Raw genomic sequence first — 13,649 nt, 5'->3', positions numbered from 1 at the left:
TTATTTAAAGCGGGAATTAAATCAGATCCGACTAATTACCGGCCTATCTCGATTTTACCGACTCTTAGTAAAATATTTGAAAAAATAATTTTACAGCAATTACTGTTACATTTTAATTTAAATAATTTATTACACAATAACCAATACGGTTTTACTAAGGGTCGATCCACAACGGATGCTGGTATAGGACTTCTTTGCAGTATTTTTGAGGCTTGGGAAGAGTCGCAGGATGCCTTAGGTGTGTTTTGCGATCTCTCCAAAGCCTTCGATTGTGTTGAGCATGCTACATTGATCAGGAAATTGCGCCACTACGGAATTAAAGACTCTGCTAGCCTTTTGACTTCTTACCTCAAAAATAGGACTCAAAGGGTTGAAGTTAAGAGCCCATATGACCCTAACTTGACTACATACTTTAACCTAGATCTCAAAATCTGTAAGGTCTAGAAAACTGATTTTTTGACACAAGTAACTTCAGTTCATAAAGATTAAATGCTCAAGACGAAAACACGATTACTCAAAAAATGCTCGGTAGTTTCTTTTTTACAAAAAACCTTGTTTTAGACACATTTTTGCTTGGATCTTCGAATTTTGCTGCCTTTTCTTTAATATTTTTTAATATCTAAAAAGGTATTGATAAAACCTTAATTTGCTCAAAACACTTTTTTCATAATCATTATAGTTCGTCTTTTATTCAAGTAAAACTAACTTTGCGATGATTCCGCGCCGTCCTTTTTCACCTGGCATATGAAAGACGGGCGTGAGTGTGAAGAGAGAAGGACGATGTTTGATTTTTAGAGTCAGGTGAGCTCTTAATAGTAAAAGATCCAATGGGACCAAAATAAAATTAGGTGTACCACAGGGATCCATTTTAGGACCATTTCTTTTTCTTATCTACATTAATGACTTACCTTATCTAGTTAAGGATAATGAGATAGATCTTTTTGCTGATGACACTTCACTTATTTTTAAAGTGAAGTGACGGCAGTCAAATTACGACGAGGTAAATAGTGCTCTCTCAAAAATAGTACATTGGTTTAATGTTAATAACTTACTTTTAAACTCTAAGAAAACCAAATGTTTAAAATTTACTTTGCCCAATGTTAGGCAAGTTCAAACCAATTTACTATTAAATGATGAGAAAATGAATTTGGTGGACTCCACTATATTCTTAGGCATTACATTAGATAGTAAATTACAGTGGGGTCCTCATATTGCTAATAAGGTAAGCTCAGTTCTGCAGCATATGCAGTCAGAAAAATTAGGAAAATTTCTGATGAAGACACGGCAAGACTAGTTTATTTTAGTTATTTTCACAGTAGAATGTCTTATGGTATCCTTTTATGGGGAAACGCTACCGACATCAATACAATTTTTGTGCTGCAGAAGCGAGCTATACGCTCAATTTATATAATGTCAGCTTTTGAATCTCTGAGAGAAAAGTTTAAAGAAATTGGTATTCTAACTGTTGCTTCTCAATACATTTTGGATAATGTATTGTATGTTAGAAAGAATTTAACTAAATTTAAAACTAAAATGAACTACTGATAGTCACGGTAGAAACACTAGAAATAGGCACAAGCTGGAAATACCAGTGATCAGACTTATCAAAATAAGTAAATCTTTTAAAGGTCAATGTGTACACCTTTACAATAAAATCCCGGAAAACGTTCAAAATCTATCAATTAATAAATTTAAAAAAGTAATTAAAGAACGTTTGTGTGCCAAAGCCTACTATACGGTCAACGATTTCCTAAACGATAGCACATCTTGGGAGTAGGATGGCTGCTTGCAAGGCTGCTTCTACATTAATTTTATTATATGTGACTTACAATTGTGTATTCATATTGTATAGATTAAGTTATTTACATTGTAAATTTTATTTTTTTAAAAGACAAAATTTCCACTATTTTACTAAGAAGTGGCCCCGTGCGAGTTTCTTACGCCGGTTCTTCTCGCCGGGTTAGTTCCCGAACCGGTGGTAGGCAACATGTAGTCAACATTCTGAAAATATTTGATTCAAATTTATTCAGAAATAAAACAATTTTTATTTTATTTATTTATTTATTCGGTACATATAGAGCTTCTCTATACAGTATGTAACAAAAATAAGTGATAAATCTTTAGGGTGTGTACGTGTTCCTTGTAGAGAGTTCATTGTGAAAGAAGCAGCGCTGAAAGACGAAATTTTTTTTTCACTTTTGTATGGGCAAGGGCCTGAGCGTCCGCGTCACGAGTTTCCCCATACAAACGTGAAAAAAAAATTTGGTCTTTCAGCGCCGCTACTTTCACAGTGAACTCTCTACAAGGAAAACGTACACACCCTAAAGTATTATCACATATTTTTATTACACCTTTTATACAACGTTATTGATAGTATAACTGTCTGGTGCAAATACAAATAAGCTATTTGGACGCTGTTAAGCATGCGTGTACTAATCCACAAAAAATACGTATTGAGTTATGAATGCAGCTATGTTCTTTATATGATTAATAACAAGACTGCATTCTATAAACGATACAAAATGTTACCTCCTCTTTTGTCCCCTTAGAGGGGGGGGGGGGGGAATGTATAGACCTGTAGTGCTAGCACGGCGACCAGCGGAAATGCGAAAGTATGGACAAACTGTGGAAATAAACCTAAGGTGCCGTTCCGATCTTTTTTCGTTCCGAAAAATTCAATTAAAATGCCACTTTATGACAGACTATAGTCACAAACTGTGGAGATAAACTTAAGGTGCCGTTCCGATCTTTTTTAGTTCCGAATAATTCAATTAAAAAGCCACTTTATGACAGACTATAGTTCTAAAAATTCAAATAATATCCTACATTATGACATATACTATAGTGTGTCATAAAGTGGCATTATAATTGAATTTTTCGGAACGAAAAAAGATCGGAACGGCACCTTAGGTTTATTTCCACAGTTTGTCCATACTTTCGCATTTCCGCTGGTCGCCGTGCTACCGCTACAGATGTTAAGTTGGAAGAAGGCAAATATAATATATCTGCAAAAACCGCATCCAAATCGGATAAATAGTTTTCGTGTGATGCTGGAACAAACTTACAGACAGACAGAAAAAACTAACCATATTTTTGACTTGTTTAGCGATGTAGTGACATTATTTTTTGAATATCTTTAATGTAACATTTCCCACAAACTTTAATAATAAACACACTTTACGTTGAAAGAAAATTTAAATGAAAAATTGATAAGATAAATAACTGCGACCTGAACTTGCAACTTATATATTTTTAACCCCCGACAAAAAAGAGGGGTGTTATACACATTCGACTTATCTATCTGTCAGTTTTTTTAATCGTTGTCGTGCGGCGTTTCAACAGGAAAATATTTGTGTTATCAAAATATTTTGCTTTTCTTTAATATGGATAGATATAAAATATTTATCAGTGTGATTCATATTTAGTTGAGCGATTTCGTCAAATTAGGGGCACGGTCGGGCGGCGTGCGCGCTGCGGCGGTGGACCGCGGCTAACGTCAGTCGGTACTCGGTGTCATATCTGACACTCCGTCTTACTTCTGACACCTGACCCAAGGTGACCACAATTATTAAACTTTATGTAAGTACATACAAAAATATATACAAAAATACTTAAGACGTTTCTAAGATATAATTTGATATATTATGTTCTTGTAAGCTATACTTGGTGACTGCCAGAAAACGCCGACGAAAATATTGACGCAAGAGGCGAGAGACGGATATATTATACATATTTAAGTATCTTAAATATGTATAATATATCCGTCTGGAATTTGAATAGATTACTTTTTTATCTTTATTATCAACATATAGATACTTACTATTAAAATATGTCAATTAATATTTATTACAAAGTCAATTGTTTTTTAAACTCCGTTATCTTGTATCTTATAGATATGTACTTAAATTACCGTACTACAGATTACTATTATATAGTAGGAGATTAATTGTCTTTTTACTTTTCATAGATTATTTATAATAAAGAACACAACATTTTTATCAAAACAGTAACTCAATGTGTCCTAGAAAATATTCACTCCTTGTCTCCCTGTTAGACCTCCGACTGGCGTAGTTTGACGGTTGACCACAAATAAACAAATAGTATTACAACAATGTACAATGTAGATTGTTGAGCAATATCATATTCATGCGATATGGTTTCTCATATTATAATGAAAGACGCTCAATTAAACTTTATTTAAAATCAATTGAATAATATGCATAAATATTGCAGACGTTATGTATTAATTTACATAGAATAAGCATTACAGAATTAAATTATAACTTAACTAGCTGTTGCCCGCGACTTCGTCCGCGTTAGCATAGTAGATCACATCCCAAGTATTATATATTGTACAAAAATATTCAATATACAGAATTGACTTTCCTATTATTTTATTATTCGGCTTCGCTTGCGTAATTTAGGAATTTCACGCAACCGTACATTTTGCAGCAAAAAATACCCTATGTCCCTTCACGTGGTCTATTCTTCATGTTTGCCAAATAACATAAAAATTGCTCCAGTAGTTCATAAGGTAATAAGCAATCCCATATAATTTCCCCCGTTTCTCCCACATTTTCATCTATTTCTTCGCTCTTATTAGTCTTAACGTGATAAAATATAGCCTATAGCCTTCCTCGACAAATGGGCTATCTAACACTGGAATAATTTTTTAAATGACCAGTAGTTCCTGAGATTAGCGCGTTCAAATAAGCCCTTTCATATAATTTCCCACGTTTTTTCCACATTTTCCTCTATTTCTTAGTTCCTATTAGTCTTAGCGTGATAACATATAGCTTATAGCCTACCTCGATTAATGGGCTATCTAACATTGAAATAATTTTTCAAATCGGATAAGTAGTTCCTGAGATTAGCGCGTTCAAATAAGCCCTTTCATATAATTTCCCCCGTTTTTTCCACATTTTCCTCTATTTCTTCGCTCCTATTAGTCCTAGCGTAATAAAATATAGCCTATAGCCTACCTTGATCAATGGGCTATCTAACACTGAAAGAATTTTTCAAATCGGACCAGTAGTTCTTGAGATTAGCGCGTTCAAATAAGCCCTTTCAAATAATTTCTCCCCGTTTTTTCCACATTTTCCTCTATTTCTTCGCTCCTATTATACGAAGCGTGATAAAATATAGCCTATAGCCTTCCTCGATAAATGGGCTATCTAACAGTAAAATAATTTTTCAAATCGGACCAGTAGTTCCTGAGATTAGCGCGTTCAAACAAACAAACAAACAAACTCTTCCCAATTATAATATTATTAGTATTATTAGTATAGATTTAGATAAAGCTATTTTGCGACATAAGGATAGTTTAATACTGTGTTTATGTCTTTAATGCAGTTTAATTTTAATAAATAAATTATCAGCTTCATTGGTCATAGAAACGTCATTTTTATACTTACGATTAGCTTACGATTATACTGATAGGTATTTCTCAGTTAACACCCAGAGTAATGAGAACAGTAATTGTAATAGTGGGAAATTTGACGAACTATTTCCATCATAATGGAACTACTGCATGGAATCATACATTATTATTACCTCTTAATAATATTAACACATCACATGTAAAGTATAATTTACTATTAGTTGAGTGTACGTTGTAACTTGTAGTGTGGTTTCAGCTAGATAACTCAGACAGTTCACGCGCATACCGCTACCGACGGACGAGAAACATACAGAGGTTCAGCTATCTAGGAACATAATGACCCTTATTACAATATAATACGGATCAAGTTATTTAGTTAAAAGTATGCCTGCCAATCACATTGGGCATGCACGTGTAAAGTAATATGATATCTTCAAACATCTCACTATTGCTTTAGGTTTTTTTTAATAAAAAGAATCAAAACAGAAATATTTGGAGGCCAATGGCCTCGAGTCTTTAGGTAAATTAGTCTTTGTATTTTGTAATATCATCATCGCCGGAATCTGTCATATCTTACTAAAATTATATAGTAGGGTAGACTGGGTACGGTTGTGACAATTTTGGTTTGGAAGACAATAATTTTGTTAATTTTACAGCTAGCCAGGTAAATTTTGTCACAAACCATAGTTTATTGTTTTGTCTACATAAAAATACTAATATATCTATCATGCTAAAATGCGATGTATTAGTCATGGAATCAAATTTAAAAGAAAGAGGGAAATTGTCACAACCGACCACAACCCAAGGACGGTTGTGACAGTGGTTGTGGTCAGTAGTGCCAGTACCTTCAAAAAAATGATTTATATGATTTTTATTTCATTAAAAATGTACCATAAAACATCATAATCTTATTCTAAACAAATTCATCTAGCGTATCAAAACATAGTCTATTTCTAAACATATTTATCGACCAAAACAACGACATCCGATTCATTTGATGAATTTCGCCGTTCTCTGTAAATAAGTCCTACATTTGACTTCGTAAGTATTTTCGTATTGAGTCTATTGACTGATAATATCCTGCGCTCGTTTGGTCTTCTGCAAGCGTTTTTAGGACATCTAAGAAAAAATATAGGACAAATGTATGTCTCTTAATAAATAAATAATAAACGAAATGTTAAGTAGAGCTGATAGAGCTTTAAAAGTTACTTGGTAGGAAGTAACAAAAAATGTAAAATTTGTAAGAAAGGAAGTTTGAGAAGCAATATCCAGACTACCCACGAAATTAAAAAAAAAACTTTAAAAGAAGTAATTAGTATCAGGTCCATCGTAATAATCTAAAGTGCCTATAATATAGGTTCCTATAGGTACGTTTTTGCTAACAATAAAATACCGACATTAATGTAATATCATTTTGTCGTACTGTCCAGCCTGCAACCTGTCATTAGACCTTAAATATTTGAGCGGGCCTCGCTTCGCTTCTGTAATAAATGTACATATTACCCTGATCTACCACACACCATAATATTTTACCAAGCCGAGGGTTGGCACAAGAATTATTGTAAATTGTATACAGTAAACTATTTTCATTACTTATAGCAAGACATAAAATATTGTTTCCTTTGTAAACGACCTACTGTAGTTTAACAATAGTCCAAATTCTAAAAAAAATAATTACAAGTTATGTTGTTAAAAAACGCGAAAATAATTTGGTTTTTTCTTTTTTTGATCACCCTGGCAGATCTTCTTATAATAGGTATTTGAAAATCGTTGCATTGTAACGCGACTAACGACGTGTTGCGTTGGTCATTTCTTTTGCATAAACTTTACCTCACGACGTGGTTACACAGAACACCACTGCAACTCCAATAAGTCTGTTAGAAACCTTATTATAAGGTACCTATATTTAAAAATTATTCATTTTATAGCACCTCTTTTTTTAAATAATAGGTAAGCAAGTGTTACATAGCATAAATTAAATATTTTAATTGCTAGTAGGCCTGCCTGTTACGTGCTTCTAATTGTTACACGTCTTCTGTCATATTCATAATTACAGACATTAAAAACATTGCCATAATATTATATTGAATGCTACATGGAATGTTATGTAATGTTATCTAATTATATTTTCAGTTCATCAATCTTTTATAGCATAATATTCTTACCAACGAAGTGTTGTTTAAAATATGCACAACTTATATGGAGCCTATTACTGCTACTAAACATTTTCATGCATTTTCAATAACTTGATGAATTTTGAATTCAATCGTTGGATTGCATTGAATTCAAAATTCATTCATAAGGCTGCAATTTTGAATCGCTGAATTTTTGGTACATTTCTACTGGATACTGGATGTTTCTCAAATCTCACGTCAAATAACATATATCTCGAGTACCGAGATAATACTGGTTTATCAAAATAAACAATTATTGTCATCGGCCACGCACTCACGCATCACGAGCGTCACACGCGGAATCGACTGTCGACTGTCGGGGGATAATCGGCGATGCGGAGATAAAACGACTGTGCCGAGAGTGTCCTGACGTCACATATACATCGTCCTCTTTACAGATAATAATAAATTTATGATGAGGTGCGCATGTGTGCATTTGAGCAAAGAGTTTTTAGTTTTTACCAATCGCGGTAAGAACTAGCAATCTCGGTGCTCTATAACTTCATTACGCAAAGTTTAACATTCCTACTTAGCAGTTCTGCATAATCCATACTAATTGCAATTAGTTCATAAAAAATGCTGCAAATTCGAATCATACATATAATTTGTATACAGTATAAGCTCTTCTTATTTCCTTTCGGTTGGCAATTTAAATAAAAATTAATAAACACGTTCGTAGTCCCTTTTAGGAATCAATAGAAAAATGATAGCAAATTACAGGCGGCGGGGACGAGGCGTGCATAAGTAAGGAGGGTAATGAAGTAAACTGCGTGACCACAACATTAAAACAATTCTTTTTTCCATTTGACCGGCGGGCGGGCCGGCAGATGGCGATCTTCTCAGGCCGCTGTTCGCCGCATCGTTTTTGATTTGTGGACATCTTCGGTTGCACGTTATACATTGATTCTTTAAGATCCAAAAAGGTTGAAATTACTGCTCAATGATTCCTGTAATATACACGGTCACGGCTTGCCAGTTCTTTGAGCTCAGACTTAGCGGACACTCCAAGATCTTTGAGTAGTCATAGAGAAAAATTGTGTTTGATTGTAAAGTGTTAAAATTGCATATTAATATCTATAATAGAGAAGGCAAGGTCTCTACTATAGTACAGTATTTTAAATTACAAAAACACTCTTACTGTAAAATCAACAATCTACAATATAATTCAACAAGAATTCTAGTTTTACTTAAACCTAAGCCTAAACTAAACCAGCAATGTACACTTTGCGTTTATAATTCACTTGTTTGTAGTACGGGGCCCGCTCAAATATGCAAGCGATTAAATGTCGTCGTACCTCATCGTAGCGGCCAATTGTTCGGTAATTTGACGGGGACAACACAAAACTGTTATTTAGTTGTTCCGACTAACTTATTAATTCACCCAACGATGTTACGATCACACGGACATATTTCGACTCAAAACATACTAGCAGCACTCGGCCATAATATTGTTAGGTATGTTTGTGAGTTACGTTAAGAACCATTATAATTATGTTTAAATACACGATATATACAAAATATGTTTATAAGATGAGTATTAAAAAATATTATATGATCAATAATAATAAATTGTTAGCGCAATACGCAAGGCGCGTGGCACTGCTACGAGCGTCTACAAATTTTTAATTCTGCGTCTATCTCTAATTTTATACGTCTTAACGTTTGTAATAATTAGATTCGATCAAATTATTTGTGTAATTCTTTATTGTACGAGGCGTCAGGGCCGGGACGTCGTGACTCGTGTCGTAACTCGTACCACGATGCGGCGTCTTTTCACGATACGACTACGACGTTGCATCGTGGGAATCTACGACGAGCATCACCACGTATCGTACGAGCTACGTTGCTACATCGTAACGTGCCACGATACACGGTACGATGTCGCGTCGTAGAAACTCACGATGCGTCATCTTTGAATTTTGAATAACAACTGTGGCACTGACACAGGAACGCATCGTGAGTTTCTACGACGCGACTTCGTGCCTGTTTGCTGTTTAAATGTTATGCTGTGTTTTTTACGTTTAGATCCAAACGGACTATAGATAAATAAAATGTATTATTAACAAATTAAATAATAAATAACGGTAAGATTTTACCATTTCGTTTGACCAGTGAAAGCATTTCATGAACACATTAATTCTAAAATTTACTTGTCGTGGGAAATCTCTTATCTGAAATTATATTAATCGATGATTTGATAAGCATTACTCGAATATAATTCAATGAGATGTAACAAGTATAATATTGAGAGATGTGAACCACTAGTGAGTTAATTCTCATGTGGGTAAGACGCTGAGCGGGCAGATACCCCCCGCGTCTGCACTCAAGTGCCCGAATACGTCACACAATGTATTCACAGTTGTATAACCTCTGAGACTCTATTAATCTAAGCCTTATGCCATGGGCTTTTAGGTGGTGTCAAGGTAAAATAACTTTGAACGCAATAACGCAAATGAAATATATAAAACTAATTCCTATATTGCATAACAAATATTGCAGCCAGCAAATTAATATCGTGCCACACGGTGCGCGTAAAAAGAAATCCTACAGCAACAGCGATACAAAAAACAATCAAATCATTTTATTTCAAAGTAAGTATATAATAATTGAAACATACTTATGTTTCAATTATAGATATTAGAATTAATTAACAAAATGAATATCTTTAACAACATTAAATCGAATTATAGTAATTTTGGAAATTACACGTTATAATGTATTCACGGTAAGTGGACATTATTTGGAGTTTGTACAACAAATAAGGCGGTCTACCACATCGGGTGTGAATTATTGAGTGGCGATCATCCCGCGTGGGACAGACCACCTGCAGCACCACCACCACACCGCCACGCACCGGAACCACGTTGAAACAGTGCGTCGAAAATGACAAACAAACGTCATGTAGGACAGCCATTAATATAATATTATATACAGCCGAAAATATTATAAACTCATCCATTTTCTAATTCGGTCAAAACAAGGCGCATATATTGTAGCTTGATGAATTAAATTTAAAAACTCGCGTTTATAATGCAGTGAAATTACACTGCATGTTAAACGCCAGTGAATGCGTTCATAATGGTGTAATCAATGCGAAAGTGTGTCTGAATTTCTTCATGTCTGCCGTTATGCTTAGGATCAATTTTAATGAAGTTTGCTGTTTGGTATGATGCCCATTCAGTAAGCATGTGTATTGTGTACTGTGTAGCTGGCTCTGTAATTGTTCTTCTATTTATATTTAATTTATAGCATTGTACTATCAGAGAAGTTGATTCCTATGCAAATCGGGGATCTAAGTAGTTTGATTGCGTTACGTTACTTCTAAAATCTGTGGTTACGTCAAACCCAGCTGACAGATCACAATTAACATTGACATATTCAACCAAATAACGTTGGTCTGTCAATTGCATAGGAATCAACTTCCTCGATGGCACATCAAATGTAGTATTAAATGTAGTACATCAAATGAATAATAGGTACTCATTTTAAATTGTAAAATCAGCATGAAAGTATTAGGTAAAGTTCCATAATGTTAAATATTTATGCTGTCTATTAAAACCTGCGTATAAATTATATAAAAAGGTCGACAAAGCAACATAAATGTACTACTAACTGGAATTCGGCGACTGACTTTACCGATATGGGTCATATGAAAGCGAACTAAAAATTGACAGTCACACCTAACTCCATACTCACGACTCGTACTATCACAGTACGCGTCAATCACACGTCGTGAATAATTTGGACATTCGTACTGCCGCACTGCGGCTATCGTAACCAGAAGATGTCGTATCTCCCCGATACCACAATTGTTAACTCATTCCGACGAGGACTCTTCAAATAAATAGATCAGATATAAAACTATGTGTCATTGTATTCGGTATTCGATTATTTAAATTCAGTAATCGTGCTGCAGAATCAATTAAAATTCTAAATAATTCGAAGGTGACTCGATTGTTTTGAAAACCTAGTCCGAAGTGGCATGTTAATCGTTCGTGAGATATTTAATTCGGCACAGGTAGAGCGGGCAGGTAGTCACGACGGGTAAAACACAAATTGAGATATCAAAATAAAGTTTAACAACACGTATACTACTAGCGACATGTCGGTCGCGCCTCGCCCTCCGCAAGTGCCTCCCGCGGCGCCCAGACACTTCTATGCATAAAATTATACCACAATATATCCAACGGCTCGTTAAGATTAGCACTCGATATCTCTTAATTAATCGTAACTACTAACTGGTAACTGACGAAATTAACAGTTGTAACAACTGTTTTATCTACATTATAACATGAATAGTTATAGTTATAGACTATAATATAATAGCTCCCACACCGGTTTCGGTGACGGTGGCCGGTTTCATTGAAACCAGGCCAGCTACGCAGGAGTAATTTTATAGTGCCCAAGTGTGTGCGCAGTACACAAGAGCACTCTCTATTCCTTTACTCTCATAACCCTGTGGGACGGCAGACCGACACGACCGGCGAGAGATCAGGCGCAGGACCGACTTTTTACATGCCCATCCGACGCATGGATCATCTTACTTGTCAGACAATCAGGTGATCAGCCTGCATTGTCCTAACCAAACTTGGAAATAACATGTTTCCAACGCGGGAATCGAGCCCACGACCTCCGAGTAAAGAGCCGCGCTCTGTACCACTAGACCACGGAGGCGTCTAGACTATAATGTAACTAACATAACTTACAACAAACGTCTTTTTTGCTCTATATCACAAAATCCTTAGTTATATGTGTACTTTAATATTTAATAATAATATTAAAATAAAATTAAAAAAAAACGAGTTTTGGCCTAATTTTCCACTTTAATGGTACCGAACCCTTCGTGCGCGAATGCGGCTCGCACTTGGAAGATTATTAAACTATTAACATGTACTTAACCATGTGCTTAAATATTATTATAGTTTCTGCTTTTGGAACTAAATAATTCAGAGTAATGTGTATCACTTAACATACAGTCCTTTGCAAAAGCTTGATAATCCGGAGGTTACCTCTTCTGCTTAACCCTACATTATATTCAAAAACCTTGAGACGTTGTTATTTTCAAATTCTTGCATTATCACTGTCAAAAACCGAATAATGCTACATGTTTGCAAGTTTTTGAAATATTCCCGAAAATAGAATATGCGTGATATAGGACGACGATATTGACGACCTCTGTGGCTCAGTTGGTGGCGCGTAGCGCAAGCCGGGGGTCGCGGGTTCGAATCCCGCCGACGCGACGGAACAAAAAGTTTTCAATGTTCCTGGGTCTTGGATGTGTATTAAATATATGTATTTAATAAATATCTTGAATATATTATGTATAATATAAAAGTATTAAATATATTTCCGTTGTCTGTACCCGCAACACAAGTCCTTCACGTACTTAGCACGGGGTCAGACTGACGTGGTGTGAAGCATCCATAGATATTATTATTATATGCGGGTTATAATAAAAATATTGATTAACAAGTGGTATTCTACAATATTCTTTTTAAAATCAAAAACAACGATGCCACCCAAAGTAAAAAAAATAATGTACATTTTATAATATAGATAGATGGAAAAGGAAATAGCTCTTGATTTGAGTCATCTCTAGCTGGTTGAGTGCCCGTCTCAATTATTTAACCTTACTTAAGGTGCGGGTCACAAACAGTGGTCGCTAGTGGTCGCGAGCGGTCGGTGGGGCCGCGCCTCGACCTGCGTCAATTACCCATTAGCCTCGCTGTGTCACGACTGTACACGTAAAATACTTTTTGTCGTAACAGTACTTTTTAGGGCTTGCTCAAACGGGCTACTGTCCCATGGCTGCTGACGTTGGTCAACATGGTTTGAGTTATGAGTTATGACTTATGACGTATGAGTTAAGAGTAACGTTAATTGCCTGATAATATATTACTGCAATGTTTTCAAACTAGACGGCAGTACCAGCACGTACAATAAGTTTGGTTTGATGTTTGGCAACGTTTCTGTCAATATTCTGATATGACGTGTGCAACATGTCGGGTTTTAAGTCGGATTGCCTACTGTATGTGCTAGAAGCGCCCTCTGCTCCGACTTTGCGCAATGTAGGTATCCTACTGTCATTATTTTAA

This window comes from Aricia agestis, chromosome 2, assembly GCF_905147365.1.
Source record: "Aricia agestis chromosome 2, ilAriAges1.1, whole genome shotgun sequence".
Taxonomy (NCBI): Eukaryota; Metazoa; Arthropoda; class Insecta; order Lepidoptera; family Lycaenidae; genus Aricia; species Aricia agestis.
This window is presented reverse-complemented; position numbering follows the sequence as displayed.